Source organism: Triturus cristatus, chromosome 8, assembly GCF_964204655.1.
Source record: "Triturus cristatus chromosome 8, aTriCri1.1, whole genome shotgun sequence".
In the NCBI taxonomy this organism is placed as follows: Eukaryota; Metazoa; Chordata; class Amphibia; order Caudata; family Salamandridae; genus Triturus; species Triturus cristatus.
Window position 1 is genome coordinate 1,143,656,270 of NC_140591.1, and position 19,162 is coordinate 1,143,675,431.

The following is a 19,162-nucleotide window of genomic DNA, read 5'->3' on the forward strand; positions in this document are numbered from 1 at the left end:
TCCTCCTCCTCCTCCTCCTCCTCCTCCTCACTTGCCTCGTGACCAAGGCCGTCATCCTCCACGGGTGGATGTTCCTGCTCATCGGGTTCCAGGATGAGTGGCACAGCTTTCTCCACTGCCATGTTCTGCAGCATGCAGCACACGAGGAAGATTTTGCAGACCTTCACCGGTGCATATGGGAGGGACCCGCCGGTCTTGTGGAGGCACCGGAACCGGCTCTTCAGGAGGCCAAACGTCCTCTCAATCACTCGCCTGGTCTGCCCATGGGCGTTGTTGAAACGGTGATCTGCAGCTGTTCTCGGGTTGCGGAGAGGCGTCACCAGCCATGGCATGTTGGGATAGACAGAGTCCCCTACATGGAAACATCATGTAAAGAAGTGAATCAGGAGATGCCATCACATACTAAGATAACGCTGAATACTGGACAAACAGAGTCTACTCACCAACAAGACATGCTCGTTCGTTGTGCAGCTGCAGCATTATTTCTGGCACCCTGCTACGCCTCATGATGTAGGCATTGTGTGCTGACCCTGGAAAACGTGCACATACATGGGAAATCACCATGTTAGCAAGACACACCACAAGGGCATTAATGGAGTGGTAATGTTTACGGTTACGGAAGGCTACCTCCTGTGCCTGTGGTGGTACCAAAGCCACATGTGTCCCATCAATGGACCCAATTACATGGGGCATCCCTCCCAGGCCATAGATCTCACCCTTGATACCTGTCAACTGTTCACAAGTTGGAAAATGGATGAATTCATCCAGGTGCTCCAACATGGCTTCCAAAACATCATGCAGGACACGGCTGAACATGGTCTGAGACATGCCACCCACATCAGCAATGGTCAATTGAAACGTACCGGTGGCAAAGAAATGTAGGGCTGCCATCACCTTCATCTTGGGGGTCAGCGCAGTCGGATAACTGTGTCACGGTTCGAGGTGTGGTGCCAGCCTGTTTGTCAGGTCCACAATTAACCGTTGGGCGAATCGGTAGCGGCGTATGCAGTCACGTTCCCTCATGGCAGCCAAGTCTGGCATTGGTCGGGGGAGAGGCGGTGCCCTGCAGAAAATTGGAAGGAATAACGAAGATTGAGTACATTACTACACCAATGTCAATGAACTGAGCACATGTACAACAGCTAATACATATATGCCACATACAGAGTCTGGTCTGTGCAATACATCCTGCACACGTATGCCAGCCAGGTGCTACTCCTACCAAGAGCCAGCTACAAACATGGATTGTCAAGGTCTACATGACATGCCATGAAAGTAGCTGTGGGCCAGTGTGAGTGAACAGCCAGACACATTATAGGAGTGACATACATCCACATATGTGCATTTGAAGGATATCATCTCATACAGACAGCTGCCGGCAAGCTAGACGCACAGGTCACATGTAATGGAAAAAGGACAGACCACACACCTTGCCATGATGGGGTACATGTCAAATATGATCACACAGACATTGAGACTACGCAGATATGTCCTAAGCTCGAAAGTCCATGTTAGATGCATACAGACACATGTTGCGTGTTATTCCACATGTGTCCTGGTGTGCGTAATAGTGTGACATGGGCATCTACACACAGACACATGTTGGATGCAGCTACAGCAGATGCCGTTTTCGGAACACCAACAGCAAGATCATGGGAACACATGACACACACATGACATAGTCACATTGTGGCACGCTGGTAGTGAGATGTCAGGAGTCATCATCCGTGTACCTGGCATCAGGAGACATTTGCAGGTATTGGGGACTGTGCCATCCAAGTGATGCAGTGCTTGACAAGTTTGAAATACATGCACACATGTAAAAGGTGTGAAGGGGAAGTGCGCTACATGGTGCCCCATCACACATGACATGTGTACACAGGTCATCACACAACTATTGGGTTAAAACATGAGGAGACATGTGCCAGCCGACTGCCTGACACACCTAGGCCCTACACATGATGCACTGCACTAACAATGACTTGATGTCCATCCTTGTGCAAGTCATACACCTCCATTCCTTTCCTGTGCGCCTCCTATCACCAGTGTAAGCTGTGAAACGCACCGTACACACGCTCTGAGGGCGTGTGTACGGTCGTATCACAAGATGGGGTTTGGGTAGCAGTACGCGTGTGTGCAAGGACCGTACACACGTATGTGTACACACTGGTCCTATCCCCATGGTAGTGTTGGTGTAGACGTACGCCATAGAGATACGGCTCGTACCCGCGTATGTACGGCCCGTAGCACTATGGCGTATGCCTACGGCAACACTACCCTAGTGCTACGGGCCCTACACACGCGGGTACAGCCCGTAGCACTAGGGTAGTGTTGGCTTAGGCGTACGCCATAGAGATACGGCTCGTACTTGCGTATGTATGGCCCGTATCTCTATGGCGTACGCCTATGTCTCTATTAGAAGACATGGACGAAGGGAGTAAGGACGTAAAACTAGAAGGGAAGGAGATTATAAACTTTTGTAAAAAATGATCCGACCAAGTGATAGGTGTTGCTGGTTCGCATTTTATAGAGGGAAGACTGGAGAAGATGGGATCTAGAAGATGTCCAGCATTATGGTGCCGATTCTGATCCTGTAAAACCCGGGTACGAACCGTCGTACGGAGCGTTTTCTCGGGAAAGCCACCTTACAAACCCACAAGTACGATTCGTACAGAAATACCATTTCCGTACGATTCATACAAAATACAGACCGGCTAAAATATACCCACAATTCCGATCCATGACACCGCGTAAGTGACGTCCGGACGGAGTCAGGCAGCGTTTTACGAACCAGCAAGTACGATTCGTGCCTACGTCACTCCACACGTAGCATTTTTTATGGGAGCCAAAAACTGCCGGGAAATTGAGGACGACGTGAGGAAGGAGCACCTGTACACGACGGACAGCTATGGACCCCATCCTACATGTCATCCCGGCCCTCATAGTCTACGACCTGGTGCACAGGAACCGACGCAGATGCCGCAGAAGGTCAGAACAACACCCAGGGGCAAAGGGGGGGGGCAGGGGCAGGGGCAGGAAACATAACCCCCACCCAAGGCAAAATGTACACATGCCCTGTACATACTGTACCTCCAGGGACTGGTCACTGGGGGGGGGCGGGTCCACCAAGGCCTGCGTCCCGCCACAACGGAAGTGGACGTGGACGCGTCCCATCACCACAACAATTGTGGTACGCACCGTACCCACGCCTTAAGAGCATGGATACGGGTCGTACCACGCCTACCCCAACGTCACCCCAACAATGGTGGTACGGCTCGTACCCACGTTCTGTAGGCCTGGGTATGGGCCGTACCCCTACGGCACCCCAACAATGGTGGTACAGCCCGTACCCACGCTCTTCAGGCCTGGGTACGGGCCATACTCCTACGTCACCCCAACAATGGTGGTACGGCCCGTACCCAGGCCTGAAGAGCGTGGGTACGGGTCGCACCATGCGTACCCCTACGTCACCCCAACAATGGTGGTACGGCCCATACCCACGCTCTTCAGGCCTGGGTACGGGCCATACCACCATTGTTGGGTGCCGTAGGGGTATGGCCCATACCCAGGCCTGAAGAGCGTGGGTACGGGTCGCACCACGCATACCCCTACATCACCCCAACAATGGTGGTACGGCCCATACCCACGCTCTTCAGGCCTGGGTATGGGCCGTACCACCATTGTTGGGGTGCCGTAGGGGTACCGCCCGTACCCAGGCCTGAAGAGCGTGGGTACGGGTCGTACCACGCGTACCCCTACGTCACACCAACAATGGTGGTACGGCCCGTACCCACGCTCATCAGGCCTGGGTACGGGCCGTTCCACCATTGTTGGGGTGACGTACGGGTACGCGTGGTGTGACCCGTACCCACGCTCTTCAGGCCTGGGTACGGGCCGTACCACCATTGTTGGTCTGACGTGTGGGCGGGTGGGTGGGTGTCGTGCTACGATCCACATCAGTGGACAGAGACATAGGGGTGTGTGCCCATCACTCCCAGCAGTACCCAGACATATGATAGGTGGGTGCCTATCACTCGCAGCAGTGCCCAGACATATGAGGGGTGGGTGCCTATCACTCCCAGCACTGCCCAGACATATGAGGGGTGGGTGCCTATCACTCCCAGCAGTGCCCAGACATATGAGGGGTGGGTGCCTATCACTCCCAGCAGTGCCCAGACATATGACGGGTGGGTGCAGAGGACCCCCAGCAGTGCCCAGACATATGAGGTGTGGGTGCCTATCACTCCCAGCAGTGCCCAGACATATGAGAGGTGGGTGCCTATCACTCCCAGCAGTGCCCAGACATATGAGGGGTGGGTGCCTATCACTCCCAGCAGTGCCCAGACATATGAGGGGTGGGTGCAGAGGACCCCCAGCAGTGCCCAGACATATGAGGGGTGGGTGCCTATCACTCCCAGCAGTGCCCAGACATATGAGAGGTGGGTGCCTATCACTCCCAGCAGTGCCCAGACATATGAGGGGTGGGTGCAGTGGACCCCCAGCAGTGCCCAGACATATGAGGGGTATGTGCCTATCACTCCCAGCAGTGCCCAGACATATGAGGGTTGTGTGCCCATCACTCCCAGCAGTGCCCAGACATATGAGGGGTGGGTGCAGAGGACCCCCAGCAGTGCCCAGACATATGAGGGGTGGGTGCCTATCACTCCCAACAGTGCCCAGACATATGAGGGGTGTGTGCCTATCACTCCCAGCAGTGCCCAGACATATGAGGGGTGTGTGCCCATCACTCCCAGCAGTGCCCAGACATATGAGGAGTGGGTGCAGAGGACCCCCAGCAGTGCCCAGACATATGTGGGGTGGGTGCCTATCACTCCCAGCAGTGCCCAGACATATGAGGGGTGGGTGCAGAGGACCCCCAGCAGTGCCCAGACATATGAGGGGTGTGTGCCTATCACTCCCAGCAGTGCCCAGACATATGTGGGGTGTGCGCCCATCACTCCTAGCAGTGCCCAGACGTATGAGGGGTGGGTGCCTATCACTCCCAGCAGTGCCCAGACATATGAGGGGTGGGTGCCTATCACTCCCAGCAGTGCCCAGACATATGAGGGATGGGTGCAGAGGACCCCAGCAGTGCCCAGACATATGAGGGGTGTGTGCCTATCACTCCCAGCAGTGCCCAGACATATGACGGGTGTGTGTCCATCACTCCCAGCAGTGCCCAGACAAATGAGGGGTGGGTACAGAGGCCTCCCAGCAGTGGACAGAGACATGGGGGTGTGTACATCATCCTCCCATTAGTAAAACTCCATGGGTGCATGAAGGCATCCACAATGTGTGTCTATGTTGATAGTGCCATGACAACACATCACTGACAGCAGTGTCCCACAACCATGAGAATGGATGTCCTTCCCCCACTGCATGACACACCACATGTGGGTGTGATGACAAATTACACATGCATACCCACCCCTGGCGGTGGCAGCACAATACACACACTAAGATCATGCAACAAGACTGTATCCTCATGTGAAACCCCACTAAACTAAGAGAGCCTAAGGGAACACACACTGTCACCCACATTTCAGGACTGATAGGAATGTACAGGTGCTGGGGCAGCCAGCAAGTTGTTGCCTCCCATGGAAGGAAAAGGGTGGAGAACCCACAGATACAATGCCCACAATTGTCAGTCAGGTGCCCAAATACCCTGCAGAACAAGTAACACATGTATGCTAGGCTGGGAGTACACACATGCATAGTGCGGAAAAGGGACCATGTCCACATTAAGCCATGGCAACAAACTCCATACACAAGTACAGTGACTACCAAGGATGGCACAGACGATGCACTCGGAGACATTGCTGAGCAGGCATGGGCAGAGTTGAAGGGATCCCTCACACAGCAAGGAACTGTAGACACAGGTCAGCACAACAATTGGGAAACACCCTGCAGGGAAGAAGTCAGGAGCCACAGAGGAAGGAACACTCCTTGGGACAATGTCACCATTTACGCAATTGCTTTGAATAATCTTCTCAGTGTAAATGTACCTATTTTCGACTCACAGGTTGATACAATGTCCAAAAACATTCTTGGCTTTCCGACGCTGTTGATATGTGCCTTCCTTTGACTAAGAAAAAACTGATTCACCATCGTTCCCCAGCTCCTTGGTATAGCGAGACCCTTAAAACTGAAAAATCCAAATGTAAAGCATTGGAAAGGAAAGGAAATGGCGAAGAAATTATACGCCTGATCTGAAAATAGTTTACAAAAAATCCAAAAAAGTCTACCACAATTTATGTAAAATTGCCAGAGCCACTTATATTTCCAAAACTATCACTGATGCCACTAATTGCCCTAACACACTCTTTGGCCTAGTAAAAAATCTGACTGGTTCTGAAACCATAGCAAAGCCTCTGCCACTAAATAAGAAGCAGTGCGAAGATCTTGCTCTCTTCTTCTCGTGTAAAATAGAGAAAATCCACTTGGAAATAACCAACTCCTCTTTGTATCGTTCTTTACAACAACAATCGACTACCATGGCCTGTGTGTTGTCGTCTTCTAATTTGGCTAGGGTTTCTATGGAATATCTTATTATCCCTCCCCTATTAGCTTCCTGGCCTCCTCTTAATTTGGGCTCCCTTGGTACTATTCTTGACAAAATTAAATCTGGCTCTCCCAATGACCCATTACCCATCTCCATTCTAAAACAACTTGGTCCCTCCCACATGCAAGTTATCCTAAAAGCTCTGAATTCTTCATTGCAGGAATCCAAAGTTCCGTCTTCCTGGAAACATGCAATGGTCGTCCCTTTGTTAAAAAAGCCCACTGCGGACCCTAAGGTCCTTGCTAACTATCGGCCTAGTTCCCTTCTGTCTATCTTTTCTAAAATTTTGGAAAGACATATCCATTTCTTCCTCTCCAAGTTTATTGAAACTAGTAAAATACTTCATCCTTCACAATCCAGGTTTAGAGCAGGTTTCTCGACGGAGACCACTCTACTAGGGGTCACGGAAAGATTACGCCTTCACCTGGATGCTGGAGACACAGTCGCGCTCATACTGTTAGATCTGAGCGTGGCGTTTGATGCTATCTCCCATCCTATACTAATAAATACGCTGAGATTCTTTGGCATTTGTGGCTCAGTCCTAGATTGGCTGGTTTCCTTTTTGGACGACCGCACCTTTTTTTTCTGCTTCAGACAGCTCTAATGTCCATTCTTTGCCTTTTGGAGTCCCTCAAGGCTCTATTCTAAGTCCTTTGCTTTTCAATCTTTATGTCAGGCCGCTAGCAGATATTGCTGACAAAGCTGGTCTGACTCTTTTTACATATGCCGATGACTCTCAGATCATCTTTTCACTTTCCAACTCTGACTCCTGCTCCTCTTCTGGTCTCCAGTTGGGTCTTTGACAAATCACAATTTGGATGAGCCAAAATTATCTGAAGCTAAATGGTAACAAAACCGAGGTTTTAATCCTTGGCAAAAAGAAAGACCTCTGGGGCTCATTTCACTGGCCTGATGAGATGGGTGCTCTTCCGCGGCCAGTAGATCATGTCCGCAACCTGGGTTTTCATAGTGACGATTCTCTGACGATGCACCATCAAGCAGTCAAGGTTACAGCTACTTGCTTTATCATTTTAAAATGGCTTGGTAAGATCCTTTGAATGTTACCTAATGCCACCCAGAAAACAGTAGTCCATGCCCTTATCACATCATGGCTGGACTACGGGAATGTTCTTTTTCTGGGTGCTAACAAGGCTGTGACCCGTAGATTGCAATTTGTGCAAAACTCAGCTGCAAGACTCCTCTGTAGGATCCCCAGGTTCTCTCCCATCTTTGGCCACCTTCGAGATCTACATAGGCCTAGAATTGAAAAGCGGATAGAATTTAAAGCCCTGAGTTACATGTTCAAGATCAAGTGGGGCTTAGCACCCGACTATTTGCACACTCTTGTCTGCCCCTACGTTCCTACTCGCCATCTCCGCTCTGCCACGATTGAAAAATTTTCAGTGCCTAGGTACAAACTTGCCAGAATGGGTTTGCAAATCTTTTTCGGTTCTCGGTCCTACTCTTTGGAACTCCCATCCTCATGCTATTCGCAAAGAAACCATGTACACCCATTTCTGTTGTTCATTAAAAACTTGGTTATTTAATCAATAATTCCTTTCCGTATTGTTGTCTGCATCCAGTGCCGTCCAGGCGCCGGGAAACCATTTTTGGGTAGCTGTCGCGCCTTATAAATCTAATAAATAAATAAATAAATGACAATCTCACAAAAAACGGGCACTTCACTCAAGCACCCATGACAATCGGCACTAAGAAGACTGTAGGTGTAAGCTTTTCTGCAGGGGGGAAGAATTAACTAAAGTTTCAACCTTTTCTTATTTAGGTGTGCTGTTTGATGAGAATGGGTCATAGGTTGCACAAAGGGCACACAAAAAGAATGTCTTGCTAAGGGCAGTGGGAGCTACCATGGACTTTGCAAAAAGACTAGGGACAAAGCCTGTACCTGCACTGTTGAAGGTGTATAGAGAATAAAATGTATCCCTATGGCCACCCATGGCTGTGATGTGTGGGTATAAGGACGTGAAAGACTTTCAGGTAGTGGAAAACACATTTTTGTGTAGCCTCCTTTCTGTCCCCTGTGCACCCCAGCCGTTACACTGCATGAGGAGCTTGGCTCGGGATACATTTCTGATTACATTGCAGTTGCCCCTTTAGTGAGCTAGTTTAGAATCTGGTCTTTCCCAGTTTCTACCCTGAATCAACTTGTTATAGGGCACTGTATCGCTCTCGAGAGGGATTTGCATATCCCATGGTTAATGTATATATTGGAGCAGATGAGATGGCTAGGCTGTTCCGAATTTTACACTAACCCCAGAAATGTACCCTCAACTGACATCAGGAAGACTAAGAATCTGTTTCTGCCCAGGTGGCAGGGGGAAAGGGTGGGTAAAGAAACTGCTAAGCCCACTGTGAGAAATTACATCATACGTAGTCCAAGCTCAAAGGGCGACCCCTGCTTGTCTCTTGTCAATAACGGCCTTCACCGTTTTTTGCTAACCAGATTCAGATTGAATCGTATTCACTGGTAACTAGTCTTTCCAAAAGGCTTTGTGATGCCTGAGGATTTAAAGCCACGTCCATTTGACAACTTTTCTGATCAGAACACTTTGCACTTTACCTTTTTCTGTGAACTTTAGGTCTCTCTGTGGAAAAAATATATTCTTCTGCTCTTGAGATCAGGCCATTTTGTTCAAGTAAGGCCAACATTATTATTCCTACAAAGGCTTTCTTCACCCATGATCTTACTTGGGGTTGCAAGTTTTTTCTCAGGAGCTACAAGAATTAGGAGAAAGATGCTTTCTGTCTAGCTGGATTTGCACTTTATCAGATAAAAAATATATATGATTGAATTATCATTGTATTTGCTTTTAATAATGAGTCATAGGTTTTTTTTGTAAACATGGTTGTAGGAAAATTGATATGGCCAAATTGTACCTGCTATGTATATTTGGTCCTTTCACGCCTTGTTTTTATAACTGCCGTTTGTGTTTATTTTTGTGCTTTTATAGCTTTTATTGGACTAATAAAGACTTCTAAGGTTTTATTTTCACCCAAATATTTTCCACCAGAATTTCACACAGGGTTTATCTTAAGTTAGGAAAGTCCAATTGTCTTATTGTCTTTTATCTCCTTTCTTTCTTTTAGGGTCGGTCCTGGTGACGCCTCCGGCCCGCATTCAGGATTCCCTTAGAAAAACGAACAAACCCCAGGGTAAGTCACGTCTCCTTTACCCTATTGAATAAGGATAGACTAATCACCAAGAAATAAGTCACCCGTCATCCTGTACTTTCTTTCCAAAAACAATAAAGAAAGAGGGGTGGATTGTCGCTTTATTAAAACAAGTACTAATTTGATATGTCACGAGAGAAGAAAGAAAGAAATACGATTCCCTCTTAGGTACAAAAAAAACGTTTCGCTTAAGAACCTGAAATGGTTTTGGTGAGGGAAGAAGAGAAAGAGAAAAAAAAAAGAATTGGAAAATTTGTGGAACTTGTGGAAGGTTAGGTTCTTCTCGCCTCCTGTGTTCCCCAAATCCGGCTATGGCACATTTCTCTGGAAATGTGGTTGGGCAACAAGTCATTTGGGGGGCTTGGTCTTAGTCTTCCACTCCATGTGGAACTCAGGGATGTAGATTCCAAGAAGATGCCTGCTTTCCTTTCGTAACTGTTACCAGGGCTGGGATTTGCTATCTGGCTTCCAGCAGCTACAGGGTAGGTATTGTTGAAACCCTGGGTCCTTCCTCTCTGCCAAGTTTGATAAAGGAACCAGGTGGGTCTCGCCTCCTGGAGTACTGGGCGATTCTTGATCAGAGTGGTCCTCACTTCCGGATTCGTTTCCTCTTCTTTGTCCTCTGGTTCCAGATGAAGGTCCTTGAAATGACCGCGTTGTTCCCTGATTAGCTCCAATGGGGTCTCATGACCAAAATCATCCAGTTCAACTGATGTTATAATTTCCTCTATCAGTGTGGTGAAAAAATGGCAGCTGGACTGTGGGGGAAAATAAGATGGTTCAGGTAAGTGTGTCTCATATACAACCTCCCAGGGAATGTTACTTTCTCCTTCGGTTATCAGCCTATGAAAATTGGCTGGGGCTCCGTGTAGTCCAAACAGTAAAACAGTAAATTCAAGAAGTCCGTCTGGGGTGGCAAATGATCTTCTCTTTTTAGAGGTACCTGCCAATATCTTTTGTCAAATCTAAAGGGGTGATGTATTTAGCCGCTCCACACTTCTCAATGAGTTCATTCCTGGTCACTGGAGTCAGGAGGACTGCAGCTTCAGAGTCTCTTTTGGCATCAGCTCCACACCACGCTACCGCACCATGCCCTGGGGCGCATATCAGCTGTGCTTAGGCTCTGCTGCGTGGAATGCCTGTCATTTCCTGGTCACCGGGAGTAGAAGGACTGCAGCCCCCAGAGTCTCTTGCGGCAGCGGTGTAATGCCATGCTGCATGCACCACACCTAGAAACGCATATCTGCTCTGCATGTGACACAAGCGGGTTGTGCCCAGGCGAGTGTCGGGCAACAGCCTGGCCAAGAGCGGGTTCATCTATGCTTGTCAGCAGCTGACAGAGGCTGGGCTGGGCCACGTCTCTATACTTTTTATTAGGATCAAGGTACAGTTTCTTTTCTTCCTTGTATACTTTCTTGATAACTGGCCTGATCTCTTATACCAGGCAGTGATGCGTAGCTATCTGTTGGTGGTCTTTGGCAAGCCGAGCAATTGATTTGCCCCCGTTGGTCGTTTTTTGAATTCTATAGAACCAATTTTTGGGAACAGACCATCTAGCCATTTAGTTATCTTAAGACTTTATGGCCTATTGTGAGCCTGTATATATTCATCATTTTCTTGTGATATCCTCGCCTTTACTGTAGGCCTTCAAAAATAGGTAAAAGAAAATGATTTATTTATTTATTTATTTTGAGTTTTATACAGAGCGAACTAGACCCGTGAGGGTATCAGAGCACTTTACAAGATTGACATTTGGTAAAACAAAGGACTTAGAAGGGGTGGAAAACGTTGGGATAAAAACAGGCGGATTCATTATACAAAAAAAAAACAGGCAGCTTCAATCCCAGGATACCTGGAGGATAAAACAGGTAGATACATTAAACAAAAAAGCAGTCTCAGTGTCAGGTAGATATCATCCGGAAGGACATCGGATAATGCCGTAATAGTAAGTGGAACAAGGTCACTGAGGTGAATGTAATGCCAGCGTTAGGGGAGGAATTTGCCCATTAGGAAAGTTTTGGCCTCTTTTTTGAAGCATGCCAGAGAGGGAAGTTTTCTGATGGCAGGCGAGAGTGAGTTCTAAATTCTTGGAGCGCCCCGGAGAAGGGCTGATTGTACTTTTTTTTTGTCCGCAAACGTGCCGGTTGGAGCAAGATGTCTCTGGCAGACTGGGAATTTCTGGCTCCTCCGGAAATCACGAGTTTCTGGGCAAGAAATGCCGGAGAATTGGAATATAGAGCCTTATGAGTGATGCAAGCCAGCTTAAGTTGGATTCTGGCCTCGAGAGGAAATTAACTGCTGGGGCTACAGGGGGTGACACTGCTACTACTATAGACTCATATTTCATTAGGGCAGCTAATGTAATCTCTAAAGAGATAGCCCTTACCGAAACGAGGCTTTCCCTGGAAGCATAAAAGACTAGCCAGGAATTGTTGTCATCAGACAATCATGGCAAATATGAGGCAGAAAGGGCAGTATCTGGTTCTGGCTCCTCGCCAGTAAAATCATTACATACTATGGCCACAAACCTCAAGGCTGGGCAGTTAATGACCGAAGACGACATTGCCCCAGATGGGCACGCAAAAAAAAAAGCAGACTGGAGGGAAAAGAGCGACCCGGTCCCAATTACAGAACAAGGCATCCTCACCTGCTAAAATAGATACGGAGAAATCTTTAGACATGTTACTCCCCAGACTAAAATCTTTGTTTAATGTGCCCCCATTTAGTCGTGGCTGGAATCATTGATTTGAAGCTGTAGTCCTTCTCTTTGCTTGTACCTGGGGCCCAAACCTATGACATGAAGCCCACAGCTGTGGGGACCAGCCCTGCAGATGTGCACATACATGCGGGATTGACCAGTATCGGCGCTCCTAGTGACATATCCTGTTACTCAATTGGGGTTAATCATTTGAATAAGTATTTGATCCAGAGTGAGACCCAAAGGTCTGAAAATACTCACTCCACTAATAAACCAGATACTATAATTCAGGATGTTCATGTACCAGGAGCATCATCATTAAAAGGGACTCAAATTCATTCATTGATTATGAACACACACTCCCAATGCACGGAACAGGACTTTTTACTTCCTTAGAGCTGCCCCCTAAATCAACACCCTTAGTGGCAGTTTTACTAGGGGTTCCCCCAATCACCCAAAGAACTCAAGAATCTACATTGGACCTCATACACAAGGTCACTCATTTGTGTGACAGAAATGTAGTAAATTGACATTTTTTTGTATTCCCACAATATTAAGGCTAGAAGAGTGGGTTGGGTGGGCCATAGGTTGAGGAACAATGTGGCAGGGGACTGTGTAGTAGTCAACGTAAGACATACTGCACACTCCAAAGCACTTGTTGAGTCTATATTTATTCAAGTCTCCAAAACATCACTTAAGTTGTCCCCCTTCAATACTTTTATCCAACTAACTTCTTCCGTCATGATTGCCCCGGACACCCCATCCTAAGGCCTGCTAGGGCAGCCCAGGCTGAAACTGGTAGGTTTGTACTTCCCTTGATCAATAGATTTGATCCCCTGTTAGACTAAGATTGGCTAGATGGTAACAATTAACTACCATCTGCTAGGGTTGTGTTGCTGGGTCCAAGGCCAATGTGCCAGATAGGTAACACTTTCTCCCCCCCCCCCTTTAAACCAGCTCCCATAACTCCAGGTTCTTCTTGTATGAAGATTTTGTACTGGAATATAGATGGACTTAGGTCCAAAAGATGATGTATTATGACTGAGTTTGATTGTGTGTTTTCATATACTTGTTCTGCAGGAAACATGGAATACCACTGAGAATTTCTTACTGGACCATTTCACTTCATTTTTTTAAATTAGCAGCTCCATCTATAGTGGGTAGACCTAAGGGAAGCCTCCTTTTACTGGTCTCACTTGCACCACCAGAATTGTAGAGCGTCAATAAGCCTCTCTGTTAGCAATAGAGCTGTCCTTTATTAATCATCATCTCCCACTAGTATTACATTGTTATAATTCTTAGTGCAGAAATTCTGCCATTGAACACCTAGTAGAACTGGAGAGGTTTCTCAAACAATATGGTAAGAGGAAACATTCCTATTATGAAGTCATCATTTTAGGTGATTTTAACACACATCTTTGTCATTTGGGCTGTACTTCTGTAATTGGTTATGCAAATGCTTTACCTCTAGCTGCTCACTTTGAATAGCTCTCTGCCGCTAACAATTTGCTTTGTCTAGAACAGTTGGTAATAGATATACCCGTACCCAGCTTCATAGGCAGGGGTCCCTCTAGTATTATTGATTTCATAATGATCTCTGCAACATTAGCCTCCGCCGTTCACAAGCTGACAGTCTCTAGGTCCAGCCATAGCGATCACAATCCTCTAATGCTTGAATTGATTCATTGCTTTGAAGCACATGGAGGGGAGGGGAGGAGATTTCCAAAATCTGTTAGTAGGTCAAAAGATCAGGCATGCAGGCTAAAATTGGCAAAGGTGACACCAGAGATTTTTTAGACACCCTTCATGCAGAGTGTGCAGATGAGATCCTGCTTTGTTTGGATCTGGGATCACAGGATAGAGCTGTTTTAAGATGTGTGTGATAAATTAACAAAGCATACATCTAATAGCTTAACTATTAACAGCAGGTCCAAGGTGCTAAGGAGATAAGGTGGGTCAACAATACATGTTCTAGGGCTTCCAAGAATTGAATCCATGCCCTTAAGCAATGCCCAAGGGATGAGACAGCGATTAAGATCTTCAGGAGGGCCTACAAACGTGCAATCCAACAGAGGAAGAAGGCCATCAGGGCCCAGGAATTAGAGTCCATTGTTCAGGTAAGCATACTGACAGGCAGTATAAAGATCTGGGAGGCAGTCAATAGTCCCTTTTTTTAACATACGGTAAACACCAGAACAGATTGCACTAATGCTGCCGAAAGATGGGTTTTCCATTTTGAAGGGATGTATAGTGGGGATGACGCAAGGGGGTCTGACTTACAGTGGGACATCAGCACAGATGGTGTCCCATTGAATTTTAATATTGAAGAGGTACACAAAGCTGTCTTGGCCACAGTAAGGGGAAAGCGCCGGATCCGAATGGGGTGCTGGCTGATCTGTATAGAGTAGACTCCATGACCTGGGGCAGGACACTGACATGAGTATTTAATGTGGCCTGTTCTTGTGACCTCCTCACTTCCTGATGAATGGCTATTAGTATGCCCATTTTTAAAAATGGTTCAAGGGACGATATATTGCGCTATCGACCGATTTCCCTCATAGACTCCGCTTAAAAAAGTTATGGGGAAAGTGGTCCTTGATCGGCTAACCTCATGGCTAGATAAGTTTAAGATCATCTAAGACCTACAGAACTGTTTTAGACAGGGCAAAGGGATGCTAGATCAGTGCATAAACCTACATTTGGTGGTGGGGAAATGCACAATAGCCAAGAAGAGATCCTTGCATATGGCATTTATGGATCTAGCATCGGCATTTGACCGGGTTAATAGATCTAAGTTATGGTCAATTCTACTGGAGCTGGGTGTGGAGGTAGACCTAGTGGCTTTTTTACACTTTGCCCTTATCAACACCAAGGCCGGGATAAATGAGATAAATGAGGATGGTTGTGTGTCAGCTTCCTGGGATGTCAAGTTAGGGGTCAGGCAGTGGTGTATTCTTGCTCTACTGATGTTCATGCTGTATATCAACAAGCTAGAGGATGTTCTCTTGGCAACTAGTAAAGACATCGCAAGAGCAGGCTCCAAACTTCTTCCCGCACTTCGGTATACAGATGATGCACTGTTGTTTGCAAGGACAGGTGAAGGCCTCCAAATACCTTTAGACATTTATATAGATTTTATTGACTCGCACAACCTTGCAACCAATCTTTCTAAATCTCACACCATGACAATTGGCACAAAGAAGGCAGTTAGGTGTAAGTTTTTTTGCCGGGGGTAGAATTAACTAAAATGTTAACCTTTTCATATTTAGATGTGCTGTTTCATAAGAATGTGTTGTGGGCTGCACAAAGAGCAGACAAAATGAACATCTTGGCAAGGGCAGTGGGGGATACCATGGACTTTGCAAAAAGACTAGGGACAAAGCCCGTGCCTGCACTGTTAAAGGTATATAGATAAAAATGTATCCCTATGGCCACCCATGGCTGTTATGTGTGAGGGTATAAGGATGTGAAATACTTGCACGTAGTGGAAAATACATTTTTGTGGGGTGCTTTGCATATCCCATGGTTAACTGGACTGTAGGGGAAAAGAAGATGGTTCAGGTAAGTGTGTCTCATATACAACCTCCCAGGGAATGTTACTTTCTCCTTCGGTTATCAGCCTTTGAAAATTGGCTGGGGCTCCGTGTAGTCCAAACAGTAAAACAGTAAATTCAAGAAGTCCGTCTGGGGTGGCAAAGGTGTTTTTGCCTTATCTTCTCTTTTTAGAGGTACCTGCCAATATCCTTTTGTCGAATCTAAAGGGGTGATGTATTTAGCCTCTCCTCACTGAGTTCATTTCTTTTCACTGGAGGCAGGAGGACTGCCGCTCCAGAGCCTCTTTTGGCATCAGCTCCACACCAGGCTGCCGCACCATCCCCTGGGGCACATATCAGCTGTGCTTAGGCTTCTTTCTCTCTGCCAACGTTGGAAAAGGAACCAAGTGGGTATCAGCTCCTAGTGGCCTGAGGGATTCTTGTTCATCGTGATCCTCACTTCCAGGTTCATTTCTTCTTCTTTGTCACTGTTTCCAGATGACGGTCCTTAAAATGACTGCATTGTTCCCTTATTCGCTCCAAGAGGGTCTTGAAAGCAAAATCATCCTGTTCAACCAATGTTATCGTTTCCTCTTCCAGTGTGTTTGAAGAATGGCAGCTGAGCTGTGGGGGAAGAGGAGAGGATTCAATTAAGTCTGTCTCATAAGGAACCTCCCAGGGAATGTTACTTTCTCCTTCGTTTATAAGCTTTTGAAAAGTGGACTGGGTTCAGTGTAGTCTAAACGGTAAAACTGTATTTTCAAAAAGACCGTCTGAGGTGGCGAAAGCGTTTTTTCCTGATCTTCTTTTTAGAGGTACCTGCCAATACCCCTTTGTCTAATCTTAAGTGGTAATGTTTTAGCCTCTCCTAACTTCTCAATGAGTTCATCCACACTGGAAAGAGGGTAGGTATCATACTTTGAGATCCTGTTAACTGCCCTTTGGTCGATACAGAATTGGATAGACCCATCAAGTTTAGGAACTAGCACAATGGGAGATGCCCAGTTACTTTGGGAAGGTTGGATTAACCCCATTTGCAGCATTTAAGATATTTCTTCACTAACTGCCTCTCGTCTGGCGGCCAGTAACCTATAGGGTTTTTGCCGGACACCACCCCTTTTCCTGTGGGATTGGCATGTTCGAATACTCTAGTGCTACCACGGAGGTCAGAAAACATAGATGAAAAGGATTGCAACACTAGTTGTAGGGAGACATTTTGTCCTTCATCAAGTTGATCATTAACAACTGATTATTTTAAGGTACTGGTTAGGGAATCTTCCGGTTGGCCAACCAACAATTGTTTGGTTGGGTAACTATCCATTTTTTTAACATGGTTATATGGTAGATTTGCTTTTTGTATATCCCATTTTTATTTTTGAAGAGGTTGTCCCTAATGTTTTAACTATTTGATAGGGGCCCCTCCATTCAGCCATCATTTTCTTTTTCGAGGTCGGGAGGATAACGAGAACCCAATCATTTATTTGATATTCTCTCCATTGCTTCTCCTTATCATGAAATTGTTTTGTTTCTTCTGGCTTTTTTCTGATTGGGTATTGGCTGAGTCTCATAGTTTACTAATGTGTTGCCTTTATTGTTGCATACATCTTAATAGATCTTGGGCTTCTGCCCCATTATTCTTCTCCCAGGCGATCTCGAGTAGGGTTATGGGTTGTCTCCCATAAAGAAGTTCAAATGAGGAGCAGCCTAAACTGCTTTGAACCTGGCCTCTGATAACAAAGAGATCTAAGGGAAGGAGAAGATCCCCAGTTGTTTCCCTGCCCAGGAGAGGTTTTGTAAATATGAGTTCGAGGTTCCCATTGTACCATTCAACTAACCCATTGGTTTGGGGTTGGTATGCCGAGGTCTTAAGATGTTTCAAATTTAACATAGTACACAATTCCTGCAATAATTTGGATACAAATGGAGTACCCCGATCAGTGAGAATCTCTTTAGTAAACCCCACCCTAGAGAATATTTCAAAAAGAACTCGGGCAATATTTCTGGTATTGGCTGACTTAAGGGGAACCACTTCAGAATAGCGAGTGGCATAGTCAACAACTACAAGCAATAAGTGTTACCCCCTTTGGTTCTTTGGAGGGAACCAATCAGGACCATTCCAATGCACTCGAAGGGTGTTTCGATTATAGGTAAGGGTTGGAGAAGAACTGCAGGAGGTTTATATGGGTTTTTCCATTGACAGATCTCACAAATCTGCCCATTTTTTTTTTAGCTCTGAATGAATGTAAGGCCTATAGAAATACTTTAACACCATTTGAGATGTTTTCTCTCATCCAGTATTGCCGCCCAATAAATGTGAATGGGAGAAAAAAAATATTTATTCCTTAAATTCTTTTCGAACTAGGAGTTGGAGATCTGCCCCTATTTTATCAATTCTATATAGAAACACACTTTTTTTTATAAATTGGGGAAACCAAGAACTAATGTTTTCTTCATTCTCTATAGCATTTTTCCAAGCATTTTGTAGGGTACTGTCATTCCTTTGAGCATCATGGATATCACAATTTATCTGCCAAGGTTCAGCTGTGAGAAAGGCATTTTGGGAATTTTTAATAATTCTATTTTTTAAATAGAGAAGAAGACAATTGGGCCTTAAACATAGTGAGAAACTCTATGTTATCTGTGGCAAGTGTCAATTCTTTTGGCAGAGTTGGCACGGCTCCGGCTTTTTTTTTATCTCTCTACCTGTTTGAGTAGTTACTGTCACCTCAGCTACTGAACACACACAATCTCTACTTCCTTATGTGGAAGGATTTGGGAGGGCTCTACCCATTTCTGTAAGATAACTGACTGACAACATCCTGAATCTAGCAAAGCCCTAATCCTGTGATCTTGAATGTACAGACTTACAAAAAAGTAGTGTCCCAGCTCTTGCATATAACAAACTTACCTTGGAATAGAATTAACAGCCATGGGTTCCTCAAATGGTTTTATATTGGGCAGGACAAGGAAATGTCAAAACATTTGGGATTTGTAATGAAGTTTGTCATGGTTCGAAAAGTCCTTACTTTGGAAGGTTCCATAACAATTTTATTACGTCTTTTCTTATTCTTGAGAGGAGCCTTTCTTCCAACACACTTAGGTTCTCCGATGTTTAAGCACTGCTGGGTTCTGGAAAAAGGTGTGCCCATCACTACATCTTCTTCTACGGTTAGACCTGTA

The 19,162-nt window shown here is 46.2% G+C and overlaps 1 long non-coding RNA gene across 1 annotated transcript in view; it reads right to left on the reverse strand.

Moving 5' to 3' along the window:
• Nucleotides 1–445: 445 nt before the first annotated feature.
• LOC146805517 (uncharacterized) overlaps nucleotides 446–19,162 on the reverse strand; it is a 28,474-nt gene continuing 9,757 nt past the window's right edge. The window contains exons 2-3 of the long non-coding RNA XR_014967466.1: nucleotides 864–1,063; nucleotides 446–530 (exon numbers count right to left, since the gene is read on the reverse strand). This is a non-coding gene — a long non-coding RNA (uncharacterized LOC146805517). The remainder of the gene's footprint in view (nucleotides 531–863; nucleotides 1,064–19,162) is intronic.